Genomic DNA, 16882 nt, shown 5'->3' with positions numbered 1-16882 from the left:
GTTTTTCTTCCTGGGTCCTCAGAGCCCCACAGGGTGACTCCTGGGCTTGGGGTGGAGAGGAAGGTGAGATCTGTCTTTTGCCTGGTGTTTTTTTTTTTTTTTTTTTTGTTGTTGTTGTTGTTTTTTGTTTTGTTTTTATGTTGGAGAATATTTCAGAGGTGGGGAGAGGTCTACCACAGAAAAATTAAAAAAATACACTGCCTTCCTTTAGGCCACAAGTTCATGAACATAGCTCTCCTTTTAAATGGGCTGTGCCCACAAATTTCTCCATCCTGCCCTCCTCATAAGGGACCCCCAGTAGTGGAAGTTCCCTACGTGGGGCTGTAGGCAGGGCTGAGGTGATGTCATCCGATTATCATTTTTAGATATTTATTTTTTCCATGGCTGTGGTTAGAAGACTGAACATCTGTGTTTTTCTTTTTATCCTTCCTGAGGAAGGAGGCAGAGCTTGTGTGTAAGTGCCTCTTTGTGTCTGTGCACCTGTGTGTATGCATGCATGCCTCTGTGTGTACATGTGTGTGTTTGCATTGTGTGCACATGCGTGTGCAGGCACACGTGTGTGTGCTCACTGTGAGCAGGCACTGTGGATCTGGTTTCAGGCGAGGACTTCACTCACCAGCTCAGAGGCTCAGGGAGTCAAAGGGGCTGCAAAGCGCCCTCTGGCCCCGTCTCCGTCCCATAGTTCACAGCAGACTCCCTGGTCCTCTGGGTCTGAGGCCTCAGCCTGACTTTTCCAGCTTCCCTCCTGGTGGGAGGGGCTCCTGGCCCCATCCGGGAGCTCAGGGTCTGCCTGGGAGACTTGAAGGGACTCAGGGGCTCCGATGTCCCCTCAGTCTGGAGAGTCGCTCAGCCATGGAGCCAGGGGCCTGGGTGGGACCCCAGTGTGATTCCTGGTGTCCCCTGGCCTCAACACTCCAGCTCCTGCCCGTCTCCAACCGCCCCCACCTGGGATAGCCTTTCTCCCCTCCTGTCCCTCGTCACCCTGATGGCACCTCTGTCCCTGAGCGTCCTGGCTGGATGATCGGGCTTTTCAGGTTCCTCATGCCGGTCCTGACTCCCCACCCCCTTGCTGGTTTAACCTCGAAGGGACCTTTCTGTGGACACCCCCACGCCTCATTTCATCCTTCTGTGAGTTCCTTGGCGGCCCTCTGTGCGAAGCGCCTGGCTCCTTCTATCCCCCTTGCAAAGCCAGAATGCTGTTTTATTTCCAGAACTCCTATACAATAATTAAAAAAAGAGAGCGAGCGAGCGAGAATCACTCCTGCTGTGTGTTTTCACAGTCAAGAGGCTGAAACTCAACCTGATTGTCCGAGCACTTCTGACTGTATTTGGGTTGGAGTAGATGGGATTTTATGAGGTTGTAAAAGTCAAGCTTTTAACATGTCTCAAACAAATTGGCGTGTGAAGGAGAAACGTTAAAAGTAGAAGCGTGGCCGCAGACGGGAGGCCTGGGAATGCGAGCACGTCACCGCACTGGGGCACAGGTGGCTTTAATAAGCCGCACCGGCTTGGCACAAAGCAGGAGAGGTCGCTGGGTCACCCCTAGGGGTTTGGGATCCAACTTCTCTGATCCAGAGTGGGGACAGTTTTGCACAGGTTTTAAAATACAAACCCTAGTATCTATCCATAATGTTACACATTTGTGGCTAATTCTGCTGAGTTTGCGCTTAAGACCCAAGCTGTCCCGTCAGTAGAAATGCAGTTGCATTAGAGAGAAACTGTTTACATTTCTTGCGATATTGTGATAATGAAAAACAGCATCATAAACCCGCATTAAATCAGAAGAACATTAATTGTATTTCATGCTGCCTCCCTGGCTGGCTCGCTGACACAGACGTACTTTACTTCAGCAAAACACGGCTAATCTTTTGCAGCATGGTACCCACGTCCCCCCCTTAATTACACGTAATTGTATAGTCTAATTTATTCCAACGCCCGACGCCTAAAAGTGCACATTCATGAATCAAGGGTTAGATTGGGAGGTAGGAGAATTATAAATGGGTGTAATTGCAGTCTCCTGGGGGCTGCTTACGAGTGATCTCAAAGAGCCATGATGTTTATTCTGAATTCTTACCCATGAAAGACAGTTGCGCTGCCTCCAGTAAAGAGATAACAGTGACAATTTGTCTAGTCGCTTAACAATACACCACTCGTTCCTGTCGGGATAAGTAGGCAAAAAAGGATTGAATACGTGAATTTTGTGTAATTTGTGGTGTGCTGAAACGGGGCACACAAGCATTAGTGCACAGGTAATTGAGTATTAAAATGAGTAACGTGGCCCCGGGCAGCACAGCTGCAAATCTGTGGACAAGGTAGAGCTCTGTCTTCTGTTTTTACTCTAAAAATCTCAAACCAAGGAGTGGAAGGAATAGTACAGTGGGTAGGCTGTTCCTTCCACCTGGAATCAACAGTTGTTAATATCTTGCCATGTGTGCCTTAGACGTGGCTGCGCTGTTTGAAAAAAAAAAGTCGCGGCCCTAACAGCCCATCAGCCTTGCGACCTCAGTGTGCATCTCTTGAGGATAAGCTGGCCTCCCAGGTGACTGCCCCTTTATCATCACCCCTAAGGAAATGACCAGTGATTCCATAATCATTCCCCAGCTTGCTTTCATTAACAGAACCACAAAGAAGTCTTTCTCTTTATTCCTCAAGCTTTTTCCTGCCTCAGGGCCTTTGCTCTTGCAGTGCCCTCTCTCTGTGTTTGCTCCTTGTCATCATTCAGATCTCAGTTCAGATGTCACGTCCCTGAGAGTCCTCTGCTGTCTGTTTTACCTAAAGACGTTTCCTGGTCTCCTTCACGCTCTATCCCCCCTCTTTGTTTTATTGCCTTCCTGGAGTCCGCCACGGTAGAGACAATTCTGTTTTTATTCTGGGTCTGTGACCACAGTCCATTTAACAGCTCACCGCGCCGTCCCCCACCGCTGCCGCCCCACCTGCGCCCCACACCAGCTGCAGGAGACTGGGGCTACGTCTGGTTTGCTTGTTGTTGTAGGCTCCGTGCCCATTACAGCGTTCGGCACACAGTCGGGACTCCATAGGTATTTAGAGATGGAGAAGAATGAATGAACATACTTATGTGTGATGTTTTCAAACCGAAGTGGTGAGATGGAGAGATCGGGACTCCAGCGCCCAGCGGCAAAGCCATGGAGGCTCCATCCCAGAGCTACTGCTCACCTGTTGTGGGTCACCATGGGCCTCCGTCCCTTCAGGGACTCTGCCAAATGGGAAGAATGACCATCGTCTCTACTTCCTGGGGTGGTTGTGAGTTTGTGATGGATTATATACGAAGTGCTTAGAATAGGGCCTGGCATACGGCAACCCGCCTTCCTTGCGCACTTATGATTACTGTTGAGTCCGCTAGCCAGAGCCCTGTGATTTTAAGCACCGTTGGCCACTCACAGGTTCCCACAGAAATGGTCTCCAAGCATAATGCCCTGGGGAAAACTTCTTGGAAGTGCTGATGTGGCCACACTGTTGGCCCCACGCTGCCCTGTGAGAGGCCAGTCAGGCCGGGAGAAGGCTCTGTTTGTTTACAGCAGACATGTGAGCTGATAGGTCAGGGCCCTTTGCTGAATGTTTTGACTCACATGCCTGAGACCAGCCCTTGGAGGCTCACCTAGGAGCCAAGGCCTGGGAACCTGGGAAGATGGAGACAAAGGAGCCTCCTGTCCCCGGTAGAGGAGAGTGAACCCAGTGCCATGGGCTTTGACTCAGCAGGCCCCCTCCCCCTGCCCTCGGTAGGTAGACTGTTAGGAATTTTACCTTGTTACTGGCCTGTGAATTTTTTTAAAAGGACATTCAGGGACGCCTGGGTGGCTTAGTTGGTTAGGCCGATGCCTTCGGCTCAGGTCATGATCCCAGCGTCCTGGGATCGAGTCCCGCATCGGGCTCCTTGCTCGGCGGGAGCCTGCTTCTCCGTTTGCCTCTGCCTGCCACTCTGTCTGCCTGTGCTCACTCTGACAAACAAATAAGTAAAATCTTAAAAAAAAAAAAAAAAGGGTATTTAATGTGGATGTCCCTATTCAGGGGCGTGTAGAGAAATACAAGTTTTTAAGCTAAAGTTGCGATAACGTTGTGATAACGTATGAGTTAGGAATCCAGGAAAGTGTTGGAAATTGGAACAATAAAAATTGCATCTAACCAGAGATCAAAGTAAGGCTGTTTATCCAGGAGAGTGCGAATGGAATACATAGATATTCACCTTTGTGGGGGAGGAAGGGGTTTCTTCCAGGGTCCACTTGTCCAGTTTTTAGAACAGGAACTCTACTTTCCTTTGGGGAAACTGGTTCCTATTCTATTTTCCATCCCCAAGCCTCTGGTGGATGGTCTTTGGCCCCATGCTCCAGACTTGGGCAGCAGACTCAGACCTGGCCAATCTGTGTATTCCATGCTGTGACTAATGAGTGGTTCAGACATGGACACATGATCCATTTGGAGCCATTGGGAATCAATGGCCTATTTTCGTTCACTCTATTGAGTGACGGGGCTTTCTTACTCCTGGGCTTGAACTGGGTGATCATTAAGAAATCACCAGATGTCACATGCGGGCCTGGAACTGAATCTGAAGCATAGTCATGAGGTTGATGAGTTGCACTGTGATTTTAAGGCTGCACCCAACATTCCTGCCTCTTTGGTTCCTTCTACAGCCCCTGTAGAATTCCCTCCCCTTGTGTGTGGGCAGGACAGCAGACCTGATGGATTTCATACTGATGGTTAGGTTAGGGGGAAGACGTCATTCAGTTGAACTGGAATGAATCAAAAAGGGGGGGACATCTTGGGTGGGCCTGACCCGATCAGGTGTAAATGCTTAAAAGGGACCGAGCCTTTCCTGGAATCAGAGATGCTCCAGAAGGCCTTGAAAGGGCAAAATGCCATCCTATGGAGAGGAACACTTGGCAGGGCGTGGCTTTTGCATGACAGCAAAAACGCGGGGATCATTGTCCTATAACTGAAAGTTGAACTGAATTCTCCCATGGCCATGGGGTGTGGAAGAGGACCCCAAGCGTGAAATGACATCACAGCTAAGTTTACTGAAGTCAGACTCTGATCTCAGTATGCTGTGACCCTGAGCAGAAGGCCCAGTTAACCCATGGCCAGATTGCCAACCCATGGGAACTGCACAATAATAAATCCAGATTAGCTTAAGCTGCCAAGTTTGTGGTAATTTGCCCTGCGGCAACAGGAAACAAGTACATGTGCGAAAGCCTGGGTCAAGCTGTGCCTGAAGCTGGAATGATAACCCTGGAACTTTCAATTACGGGAGCCCATAAATCCTTCCCTCCTCCTCTTTATCTCTCAAGCCGGCTTTTTAGCAGAATCCCAGGACTCCCTCCCACTGACCTGGCTTATTTCCCACACTTCTGCCTGAATCAGTCGTTAAGCCTGGGGACATGACGCGTGGCTCTGCGATTGGCCCAGTCTGGGTCATGGACCTGAGTTGGGAGCTCCGTGCTTGTGTGATTTGCCGTCACTTCATGTGGATCTTACACCCTGACCCCGAGGATATAGATTTCTGTCGGCAACCTCTGTGTGTTTTTTGATCCTCTCCTAGTAGCTATGGAGGGTGTGGGAGGCAACAGGGTTGAGGGCCAGAGCTGGTGGCCTTTTCATGTAAAAGCGCAGAGGAAAGAGTTTAGGCTTTGTGGGGCGTGTACCGTCTTGGTCTTTCTTTCTCCTCTCCTTCCTTCTTCCCATCTCCCCAGGCCCAGGAGCCCCTGGGGAACATCCAGAGATGTAGACCCCACTGTGTCACACCTGCTCAGTCCCTGTTTCTTAGAGGTGGCCTGGGGTCATGATGGAGACACAGTTACTAGAGGAAGTGGAGCAGAAGGGGGCCACACTTGTCCCTGGGTCGTCTGGTCCTAAGGAGTTTTGCTGGGCTCCCCTTCCCACTGTACATGAATAGTGTCCCTCTGGACTCATGTCCGTCCAGAACCTCAGAATGTGACCTTATTTGGAGAAAGGGTCTTTGCAGCTGGAAATAGTTAAGATGAGGTCATACTGGGTAAGGGTGGGCACAGTCCAATGACTGGTATCTGGAAGAAGAGCACACAGCAACACAGGCACAGAGAAGGAGGCCCCATGAAGAGGAAGGCAGGCATGGGGTGGGGAGGGGCTACAGCTGGGAGCCCAGGGACACCGAGGACCGTGGGCAACCGCCAGAAGCTGGGAGATGCAGAGAAGGATCCTCCCTGGAACCTCAGGAGGGAGCGTGACCCTTTGGACACCTTGATTTCAGTCTTGGGGCCTCAGAACTCCAGGACGGAATCCATTTCTGTCATTGGGAGCCGCCTGGTTTGGTGCTGGTTGTTACGGCAGCCCCAGAAGATGAACGGGGGTGATTCCTCCTCCCTTGGGTGAGTGTGGGAATGATGGTGGTGGTGGAATGAAAGGCCTGTTACCGTGACACCAGGGTTTGGGTCTCAGCCCAGGGCCCAAACCAGAGATTCTGATTTAATGTGGTAAGTGATGATTCTAGATGTGAGTATTTTCTTAAAACCAGTGTTATTGAGGTGTAATTTACATACCATAAAATCCACCCACTTTAAGGGTACCACGGTTTGATTTTAAAAATTTTCAAGTTGTGCAACCATCACCATAATTCCGTTCTAGAACTTTCTCATAACCCCCCCCCCCACCTTAAGGTCCCTCATGGGCATGGATCATTTTAAAGCTCCTGAGGTGATTCTAGCCTGCAGCTGGGCTGAGAGCCCTGCTCGGGGGTGGGGGCCTCAGGAAAGACAGGATAGTGGCATAAGTTTGCCCGGACGGTGCTGAGGTCCCCCGCTGACACTGAGTGAGTGTAGGTCATTTGAAAGAACGTCCATCAAGCCCCATAGGGGCAGTGGTTATGAGGAGGATGGGAAGGGTGAGGTGGGTGGAGATAGGGATAGGGGCTGCCCATCGGTCAGCTCTGTCCTGCCCAGCGTCCAGGGCTGGCCCCTTCTTGCAGCCCAAAGTGTCCAATTACCTTCCTTCTGGTGAGACCTTGCCTCGCCCCACCGTTCTGTCCTATGAAGTGCCTCCCTTCATAGGTCACAGTGCCGTCCCCTGCCTGGCTTGGCAACTTCTCTGTTACTTGGCACCCAGGCTTATCATCGTCCTGTGGTTGTTCCTGGTGACTCATCCATTTGTGCTTGTATCTGGTCGTCTGTGGCTCCGGCAGGTGCTGTGCCCATGAGAGCCGGGCTGCCGACCAAGACTGCAGCAGAAGCCTCTGCTGCGAGCTGGATTTATCCCGGTCTGTCCCCTTCACCTTGGAGAGAGGACTTAGGACTAGAACACCTACCTTCATAGCGAATGCCAACTGCCTATGTCCTATGGGAACGTGGTCGCAACTGAAGACACGCTTCGGCCGGTTAAGGCAAGAAAGGGATTTGTTAGATCTTAAGTAGCCTCCGCTCTGTGGGAGGGTCAGAATGCAGGCTGTGAACCTGGGCAGCCAGGAAAGACTTCAACTACACCACGGGGGCCGTTCTGGCCACACAGGGCTGCCACTGGGTCTCTCCTGATGAAACTGGTCTGGCTGAGCCCCAGGAAGAACCAAAAAGTTTGCCACAGTGTTTTCCAGAAGGTCGGATCCTTGGGCACAGCCACCACCACACAAAGCTCCACTCTGAATCTCAGGTGCACGTGGGTGTGTCAGACTGGCAGAACCTGGGCCACATGATTGCGTCCCGGCTGCAAAGAAGCACGGGGATTCCAGTTTCTGGAATTGGCTTGGGAGGACAGGGCTCCTTGACAACGCGTAGAGAGGGAGCTGGGTGGCCACAGACACACAAAGGAAAAACAGTGGCTCCACTAGCAGCCTGCTGGAGGGCGGGCCGGGCACCCCACGTCTCTCATTGTTACCTTCATCCTTATAGTTAGGGAACCAACGATCAGCAAGGGGAAGTGGCGTGTCGCAGGTTGCGGGGAGCTCAGACTCCAGAACCTTCATCAAACTACCAAACTCAGGGCTTGATGGAAAATGTCCCAGATCGCCAGCCATCTGGACGCCCCAATGCTGGCCTGGGGCCCCAACCACAGGTGAGCCATTTTACGTGGCATGTGCAGTCACAGGATGGGCTCTGATCTCTTGCTCACTTAATCCTTTGATTAAAGCAGGAAACCACGTATGGTTCATCCATCCATTCACAGCCGGACCTTATAAAATTCATCATGCGCTCGTGGTCAGAGGGCTAGGGCTCTGGTGCAGCTTCCTGTTGCTTGGCTTTGGGCCTCGTTCACTCTCTGAGCCTCATCTGTAAAATGGGCACATAAATCTTACCCCATATCCCTCACTCCAGAACTGCCCTTTGGATCAAATGTGAATGTGAGTGCAGAATGAGAGGGTCAGCCGCGGGATGGCTCTCTTCTTCATTGACCTTAGTCCCCACCAGCAACCTAAAAGGTTCCCCTGTGGATAAAGGTGAATGCCTGTTGACAGGTGCCCTCTCTCAGCTTCATGAGGAACCATGAGTGGGCCTGTAAGAGCTCTCCCTGTTGTTTGCTTAGATAAGACGTGGATTGAGAGCTTGTTTCTTTGCCTTGAATGGGACCACACCCCAAGGGCCATTAACAGACAGTACTAGGGACGGATGGCCACAGTCTGTCTGTGTCCGCCTGGGTCCGGGCAGCAGCAGAGACCCTCCAAACCAGCACAGCTCTTGAATTATCCACAGGCAGAGTGCTGGTCCTGCAGGCGTTTCAGAGCAGGAAGCCAGGCCTCCCTTGGGGGAAGACATGGAGAGGGAAGCCCCATGGACTGCTTTTGGGGAGCCCACTAGGGCAGGCTGGCCTGGCCTTGGAGCTGCTGTGGAAGGTGCCTGTGGAAGGGTAATCAGTGATTCCAGCAGCCTTGCACATCTGGGGTGAGATGCTCAGTTATTCATTCATTTGACAGATCTGTTTAAAGTTGGGACCAAGTCTCAGTAGCTCAGCCTCAGAGCCTTGGGCCGCAAAGGTGACTGTGATGACCCTGCTTCCAGAGGCGTAGAGTGTAGTAGGAGAAAAAGATACCTTGATCGGGCTCAACAGAGGGTCTGTGGCCGATACCTTTGTTCTTACCAATATCTGCTACTTCCTTTCCTTTGCCAACAGAAACTGGATTTTCTTGGGGGACAATGTACCCCATTGAAGGGGTGGCTTGATCTTTAGAGCCAGGGTTTCTCAGAGGGTGGACATTGGACCAGCAGTATTGGCCTCACCTGGGAACTTGTTAGAAATGCAGACTCTCGGGCCCACCCCATACCAGCTGATCCCGATTCTGAGGGCGGGGCCGGCAATCTGCCTAAATTTCCCCCTGCTCTCTGCCCCCGCCCCAGTCGTATGTGTGGGCACATGGCCAGTTCTTCCTGTGAGATGTGAGCGGGTATCTGCTGGGGGCTTTGGGGAAATAATTTTCTTCTTAGAAGGTGGAGGTTCGGCCTCTGGGGCCCCTTCCAGCTGCTCTGGACATGGACTTGGGCGCACACCTGCCTGGTGCTGGTTGGAAAGAAACATCATATGGCCAGGAGGCGGCAGTGTCACTGATGGGCTGAGGACGACAGAAAAGAGCCATGACCGCCCGAACACTCAGGGACCTTGTATTAAGAAAATAGTAAATGCCTTCACAGCGTTGCTACCTGTAGCCCAGAGTGTCCCCACAGACCCAGGCTCATGGGAGTGACAATGAGCCAAATACTGACATTAATGTATCCCGACCTTATTATAATGTCATAAAGGTCTTTTTCTTCCTCTGTACCCTTTCCGCATGGGTGATTTAGAACTGCTTAACTACCTCACGTCTGATAGAAAGGCTAGTAGCAAAAACTCCAGGAAATAACAAGTGTTGGTGAAGATGTGAAGACATTGGAACCCTTGTGCCCTGGTTGGGGGGGTGGGGTGCGTAAAATGGTGTAGCCACCACAGATAATGGCATGGCAGTTCCTCGAAAAATTAAAAATAGAATTACCATAGGATCCAGCCATTCTGCTTCTGGGTCTATGCACAAAAGAATTGAAAACGGGTTCTCAAAGAGATCTATGTACACCCACGCTCAGAGCAGCATTATTTGTAACGGTCTAATGGTGAAAGCCATCCAAGCGTCTACTGATGATGGATGGCTAAGATGGTAAATTGTATGTGTGTTTTACCATAATAAAAAACAAGGATAACAAAACCAAACAAGACACACACACACACACACACCTCTTAAAACCCACATCTCTTTCCTTACTTACAGCTGCCCCCAGATGGTCTCTATAACTCTTGCCTCCGCTCTGAGTTCTGGTCCCATACATCCCAGCGGCTTCTTGACATTGCCACCTGGATCTTTTGAAGGCAGATCAAAGTTCAAGGCACCTAAGCCTGAACTCATGACCTCCCTCCCCAAACCTGTTCTTCTTGCTGTGTTTGCCTTTGGGGTGCCTGACACTTCCATCCATTCTAAGTCAGAAGTCAGCCTCTTCTTCAGCCTCCTCCCTTATCCGAATCTGTTGTAAATTCCCGGTCATCACCCTTCTTGAATACCAGCCAAGGGCCTCCATCCCGTCCAGTCTCCTCCAGTATCGCCTCTGAGGACAGCAGCGGGGCCTGATGGGGCGCCCTGGGCATGTCGTGTCTCCACCCAGACCCACGCTTCAGGGCATGAGCCAGAGTGAGTTTTTCCAACTACGGATCTGATTGATTCCATTTGAGCTCCCTCGCAGTAATCAATGCCATATGAAAAGATTTCACAGAAGAATCCAGCCCCTCCCAGAGGCGGTGGCCATGCAGGCTCTCCTGAGTTGATTTCACATCTATTACATGAGCCAGCTGACCGAGCCTCTCAGATTTTGGGGTGACACCGGAGGCTGCGGGTGGGACAAATGTACCCGATGATCAGTGTCTTCAATTGGGATGTCCCGGGTGTAGACTCGGAGACATGAGTTTGAGAGCAAGTGGTTTACTAGGGGAGGTGATTCCAGGAAACACTGGCCGGGAGCAGGGGGCGAGAGCGGGAAGGCAGGAAAGCAGTTCGGGGCGTGTTACAAAGCCTGCTGGTTGGGAGGACAGCTGGAGTTCACCCCGACGGAGAAAGTCTGGGCGGCGCAGCCAGTCAAATGTGGATGAATTGCCTCAGGAGCCAGGGACACCAACCCTGACAAGTCACTCTTGGGGGGCTGCTACAGGCGGCGTTAATTCTCTGGCACTTTCTGCCTGCCTCGTGCAGGCCAAGCGGTCTGCTTGGTCAAAAGCCCTCGGGCAAAGAGTAGCAGATATTGGCAGTTCCATCGGAGGCTCCCAGGACTCTGTGGAGGACACGGCCAGTGCCTGCTCCCCAGTGGGGGTGGTGGTGGTGGATGACAAATGACGCTCATTAAGTGACTCGACCCTCAGGACAGAACATAGAGACATGCGGTTTGAAAGCCTGTCCATTTGAATTTTCCTTTCCCTTAAAGAGGAAAGTCTCAGTTGGTGCTAATAAGGGCCTACCTCCTTTCTAAAGTTCTGATCATCTCCCTTTGAACCCAGGGGTTGTACGAGAGAAGGAGGGACCATGGCTCCTCCCTGGGTATCCCTGCAACCTCCTTGGGTGATTGGACAACCAGGACGCGCAGCCAAGGGAAGGATAACCAGGGCGGGACCAAGGCCTGCCCGCGCAGCTCAGACCTCCCCTTCTCAGGCTGCACGGTGTGGCCCCGTCCAGCCCCTTTTGTCCTTCCAGCAGAGGAGAGAGGCCCAAGAGGTTCCCTGGGTGGCTCCAAGCTGAGCACGTGGGCAGGGTGGGTCTGGAGGGGGGCGGCGGCAGAGCCTGCCGACCCTCCCTGCCAGAGCAGAGGCTGTGTGTGTGCACGCGTGTATGTGATGAGATCAAGTGTGTACACGTGCCAGTGTGTGTATGTGTGTGTGCATGAGATAGAGAATTAGAAAGAAAGAGATGGACAGGCAGATAGTCTGGGGGAGGCTGGCGGGGAGATTGGAACACAGGGCGCAGTGCTCTCAAGAGGAGGGAAGATATGCCCGCGGGCCCCTGAGCCTGAGAGTAGGGCCCGAGGGGGGCTGATGCGAACAGGAGGGCATCAGATGGGTTAGGACAACCAGTCCTAGTTTTATTTTATCAGTAAATACTACGGCAGCCAAAATTCACCAAGTACTCCCAGGCACCAGAGAGTGGTCTGAGCCCTTTATATGCATTTTATGTTAGTACTTTTATTTAACAAATACTTGGGCTTGCTCTCTGCAGCTTGTTCTCTCATTGTTTGCAAACACAAAAACAACTAAATAAAGCATTTAAGCATGAAACTCTCCAATCCCCACAAGAACCTCGTGGGGAGGCACTGTTCTTGCTTGCAATTGCAGGTGGGCCCACCGTCCTGGAGGGAGCAGAGGGGAGGGCTGGTGGGGTGATCAGCCATCAGGTTCCAGAGTCAGGCTCCTCCCCACGATGCCCGGGTTTCATCACACTGATAAAAGGCGGAGGGTCAATTATGCACATTACCCATTTTACAGATGGAAAAACAGGGGCACACAAGGGTTAGCAATTTCTCAGCTTGAAAGTGGCCGAGCCAGGACCCAGCCCAGCCTGCAGGCTCAGGCCCACACTGTAACCACCTTGGCTATGGGCCCATAGTAATGAGCCCTTTGAAAAAGGGTGAGTCACTTACCTTGGATGTGCCTCAGTTTCCTCATTTGCCAAGTTGGGCTCTAGTAATCCTGCCCTACTGACTCACAAGGTGTGGTGAGAGAAAGGGATCAGGGCCAAGGCTCCCAGAAACTTCCATCATGGAGTCACCCTGGCCTGGGAGGAAGCTGGTCTTGGCCAGCTCTGCTCCAGTGCCCCGAGAGCCTGTGGTGGTGCAAGTCCCCTCGTCCCCTGCATTTCCCCACCTGGAGCGTGGGCGGCCTGGGATGAGCTCCCAGACTCATCAAGCTCCGTGTGTCTCTGACCGTCTGGTTCTGTCTTGATGGACACCGGGGCTGCCTGTGCCGACCAGCCAGGAACTGGGCCACTGGAGATGGCACAGCCGAGAGTCTCAGCCTTGTTCTAGGAAAGTGCACTCGGGACCAAGCCTGGCTCTGGGTCTGCGGTGACCCCTGTGGCCTTTGTGCTGAGAGACACCAAGCCTAGTGGAACTTGGGCTTGTAGAGGGTTGTCCTGGGAACACTGGACAAGGTGTCCAGCCCCTAGGTTTGGGCACTCTGGGCCAGCTTCTGTTCTCCTTTGAGGCAGCAGGCTCAGAACAGAATCATTTACTCATTCAATGCATTCATTCAGCAGCTCTCTACAGAACAACTCCTCTGTGCCAGGCACCGTTGTAGGCACTGAGGCTACAGCTGTAGCCTGAGGCCCGGTCCTCAGGAAGCTGGCCTTCCAGCAGAGGGGGAGGGGGCAGTGAACATCAAGGCACACCTCCCGAGTACAATCACATAGATATACATACTTGTATGTGTGCACAGTGACATATAAATGCATGTATGCTCATACACAACATACATATACATATTACTGTGTGTATTCTAGGTAGTAATAGATGCTATACAAATCAGGCAAAGTATTGAGATAGAGACTTCTGGGGTGCTACTTTAGTTTGAGGGGATTGAAAGTCCTCTGAGGTGTGCCCTTTGAGCCCAGACCTGAGGGAATTAAAGGTGTCTTGCATGTGCATATCTGGAGGAAGAATGTTCCAGAGAGATGAAACAGCATATGCAAAGGCCCTGTGGTGGGAACATACCCAGCATGTTCTAGGAAGATCAGAGTGGAGTGGGTGAGCGGGAGAGTAGCCAGAGTTATTAGGTAAGGCTTTTCAGGCCATGACAAAGAAATCTGGGTCACATTCTGAGGGAGATGGCCTGTGATTTGAGACTTTCCCAGAGGACTTTATAGATTTTGACTTGATATTTGAAAGGATTCCTCTGGTTCCCTGGGGAGGATGAACTGTGCGGTGGCAAGAGTCAGTGCCAGAGACCAGTGAGGAAGCAGCAGCAATCGTCCAATGGGAGATGGTGGGTGCTTGGACCATTCATGGTGGAGGTGGCCATGGTTATGGGTAAAGCCAACACCAATTGATTTAATCAAGAACCAGCTCTTCCTCCCTGAAATCCCATCTCTGAAGTTTCCAGGGCAGTTTTGACTTTCTCTTTTAACAACCCAGCCTGTATTTTATTCTGCTAGCTGGGGTTCACTGCCCCTAAGGAAGGGTAGTCCCGCAGTTAAAGAATGAATGGATGAACATTCCATCGGCACACAGAGTGCCCCCCGAGCACACAGAGGAGATTTAGCATGGCTGACTCTGGCCCAGATGGGTTTGTCAGAGAGTGCCACATCTGTTAAAGGGATTTTGAATGTTAAAGAGGGATATCAATTGCGGGAAGGAAATTACCTTGAGTCTTCAAATACCATCAACTTGGAAAGAGACGGATAGGGCTTTTATGGACGTGTAGTTTGTCCCAATAAAATAAAACATCTTAAAACCTGTCTTCACTGGCCTCAAAGTGCTGCGGTGTTGTCTAACAGAGCAGTTTACATCTCAGTGATGAGTCTCTTAAAAACAAAAGACAAAACAGTGCTTTCACCCGTCTAGTTGGCTTTCTAGAACAGCTAAAATGAAAATATATCTATTTAGTGGTGCCATGAAATCTACAAAGCACCTACTAAGGGCAGGGCCCTGGGCCAAGGAGGAGAGAGATGGGTCAGATCTTGTTCTCCGACGCGTGGCTGACGGGGGACATGAACAGGGACATAAATTCGCACACAAGGTCCAGTGTGGGTTAGCACAGTGAGAAAGGTCCTAAGGTTCAGAGAAGGGTGGGGTTGCTGGGTGCTGGGGGAAAAGAGAAGGCTTTCTGGAGGGGATGGTGTGTCTGTTAGCTTGTGTTTGCGGGCGTGTAACTGAAACTCCTAATGAATGTGGCTTATGCTCTAAGGTTATTTCCCATGACAGAGTCCAGGGGTGAGGTGGACTCCAGGGTGGGCTGACTCAGTGGCCCTATGCCAGCCTCTCTGTTTGCCATCTGCTGTTGTCAGGTCCCCTCTTGGTCACAACATAGCTGCCAGCAGCAACTGTGCCCCATATCTCCCGGTCCAGGTGGTGCTGGGAGAGAAACCTTCAAGTGGGGGATGTACCATCTCCTATACAATTGAGCATCTTAGCCCAGAGCCCACTCCCGACCACTAATGATGCCCACGGGTGGCTGTCCAGTAGTAACGATTGACTGGTCAGGATGACCGGGGAGCTGAGGCTCAGGACAGCGCCCCCCGAGACTAGGGGCTGTGTGGCACATGGCTGGCCAGCAGGGTGAAGTCAAGCTTCTGTCTGGAAAGAGGGATGTGGGAAAGGATTTGGTTAGCCATCTGGGCAGGGCACTGGTGGGTTGGTGGGCTTTAAGACTAGCAAAGAAAACAATACCACCACCAGAATTTAATACTAATGAGCGCTTTTTACAATCCGTTTGTTGCACTTAGGGCTTTCAATGCAGACTAAGATCTCTCCTGTTCAAAGCCCCTTATTTGACTCACCTGATTACCTGCAGCTCTCCATCGCTCTGTAAACACATGGACAGAGAAACCTACAGCTTGGAGTTGGTTCCTTCTAAATGTCTATTTACTGAATGTTAGTGTTTTGTTTTGTTTTTAGATTTTATTTATTTATTTGCAAGAGAGAATGAAAGAGAGCACAAGCAGGGGAGTGGCAGGCAGAGGGAGAAGCAGGCTCCCCGCTGAGCAAGGAACCCCATGTGGGACTCAATCCCAGGACCCTAGGATCATGACCTGAGCTGAAGGCAGATGCTGACTAAGCTCCCCCAGGCATCCCTGAAAGTCAGTGGTTTTGTTCCCCAAACTCTTTACTGCAGCTAAACTTGATACATCTCGATACATGTACTTGATATTGTAATTACAGAAGTTTAAGAAATGTAGCCAATGGATAACTAAGAACACAAAAAAGAGAGCAAGCTGCTGCTTTGATGAATTATTAAGAAGAGTTGAGGGGCGTCTGGGTGGCTCAGTCAGTTACGTGTCTGACTTTTGATTTTCGGCTCAGGCGGTGATCTCAGGGTCCTGGGACTCCCGCACGTCGGGCTCCAACTGAGTGGGGAGCTGGCTTTGGATTCTCTCTATCCTTCCCCCTCTGCCCCTCTCCCCGCTTTCTCTCTCTCTCAAATAAATAAAGAAATTCTAAAAAGAGAGAAAGGACTGATAAGAGCAAAGAACTTAAAGAGACTAGGAAAATATCCAAAAATGTACTGACTCATGCAGTATTAGCTGCTCACTCTGTGTGGCTCTCGGGTGCTTGCAAAGTGGCTGATGTGACTGAATGACTGAGTGTTTGATTTCTCTTAGTGTTAATTAATTTAAATTATTAAAGGCAAATACGTGATTCAGTTACTGGAAAACTTAGAAACATATTTGGGGCAAGTTGTTTATATGAATCTACTTTTAACCATAAATTTCTTGAACTCTAAAGAAGATCAAATGTTTCTGATAAACGTAGAGATGCATTGTGAGTGTATAATGTACACCAGATCTTGAAGGTTTATATGAAAAAAATGTAGACTATCTTAATTTTTTTAAAAGATTTTATTTATTTATTTGACAGACAAATCACAAGGAGGCAGAGAGGCAGGCAGAGAGAGAGGGGGAAGCAGGCTCCCTGCTGAGCAGAGAGCCCGATGCGGGCCTCGATCTCAGGACCCTAAGATCATGACCTGAGCTGAAAGCAGAGGCATTAACCCACTGAGCCACCCAGGTGCCCTGACTATCTTAATTTTCATATTTATTGTATGTTGAAATGATATCTCAGATATGTTTAGTGAAATGAGATATATCATTTAAATATTATCTGTTTCTTTTTCACATAAGTACTAAAAACTTCAAAATGACATGCATGGTTCACATTACATTTCTATTGGGCAGTGCTGGTCTGGAAGGATTCTGCATTCA

The sequence above is a fragment of the Mustela lutreola genome, chromosome 9, assembly GCF_030435805.1.
Source record: "Mustela lutreola isolate mMusLut2 chromosome 9, mMusLut2.pri, whole genome shotgun sequence".
NCBI lineage: Eukaryota > Metazoa > Chordata > Mammalia > Carnivora > Mustelidae > Mustela > Mustela lutreola.
This window is presented reverse-complemented; position numbering follows the sequence as displayed.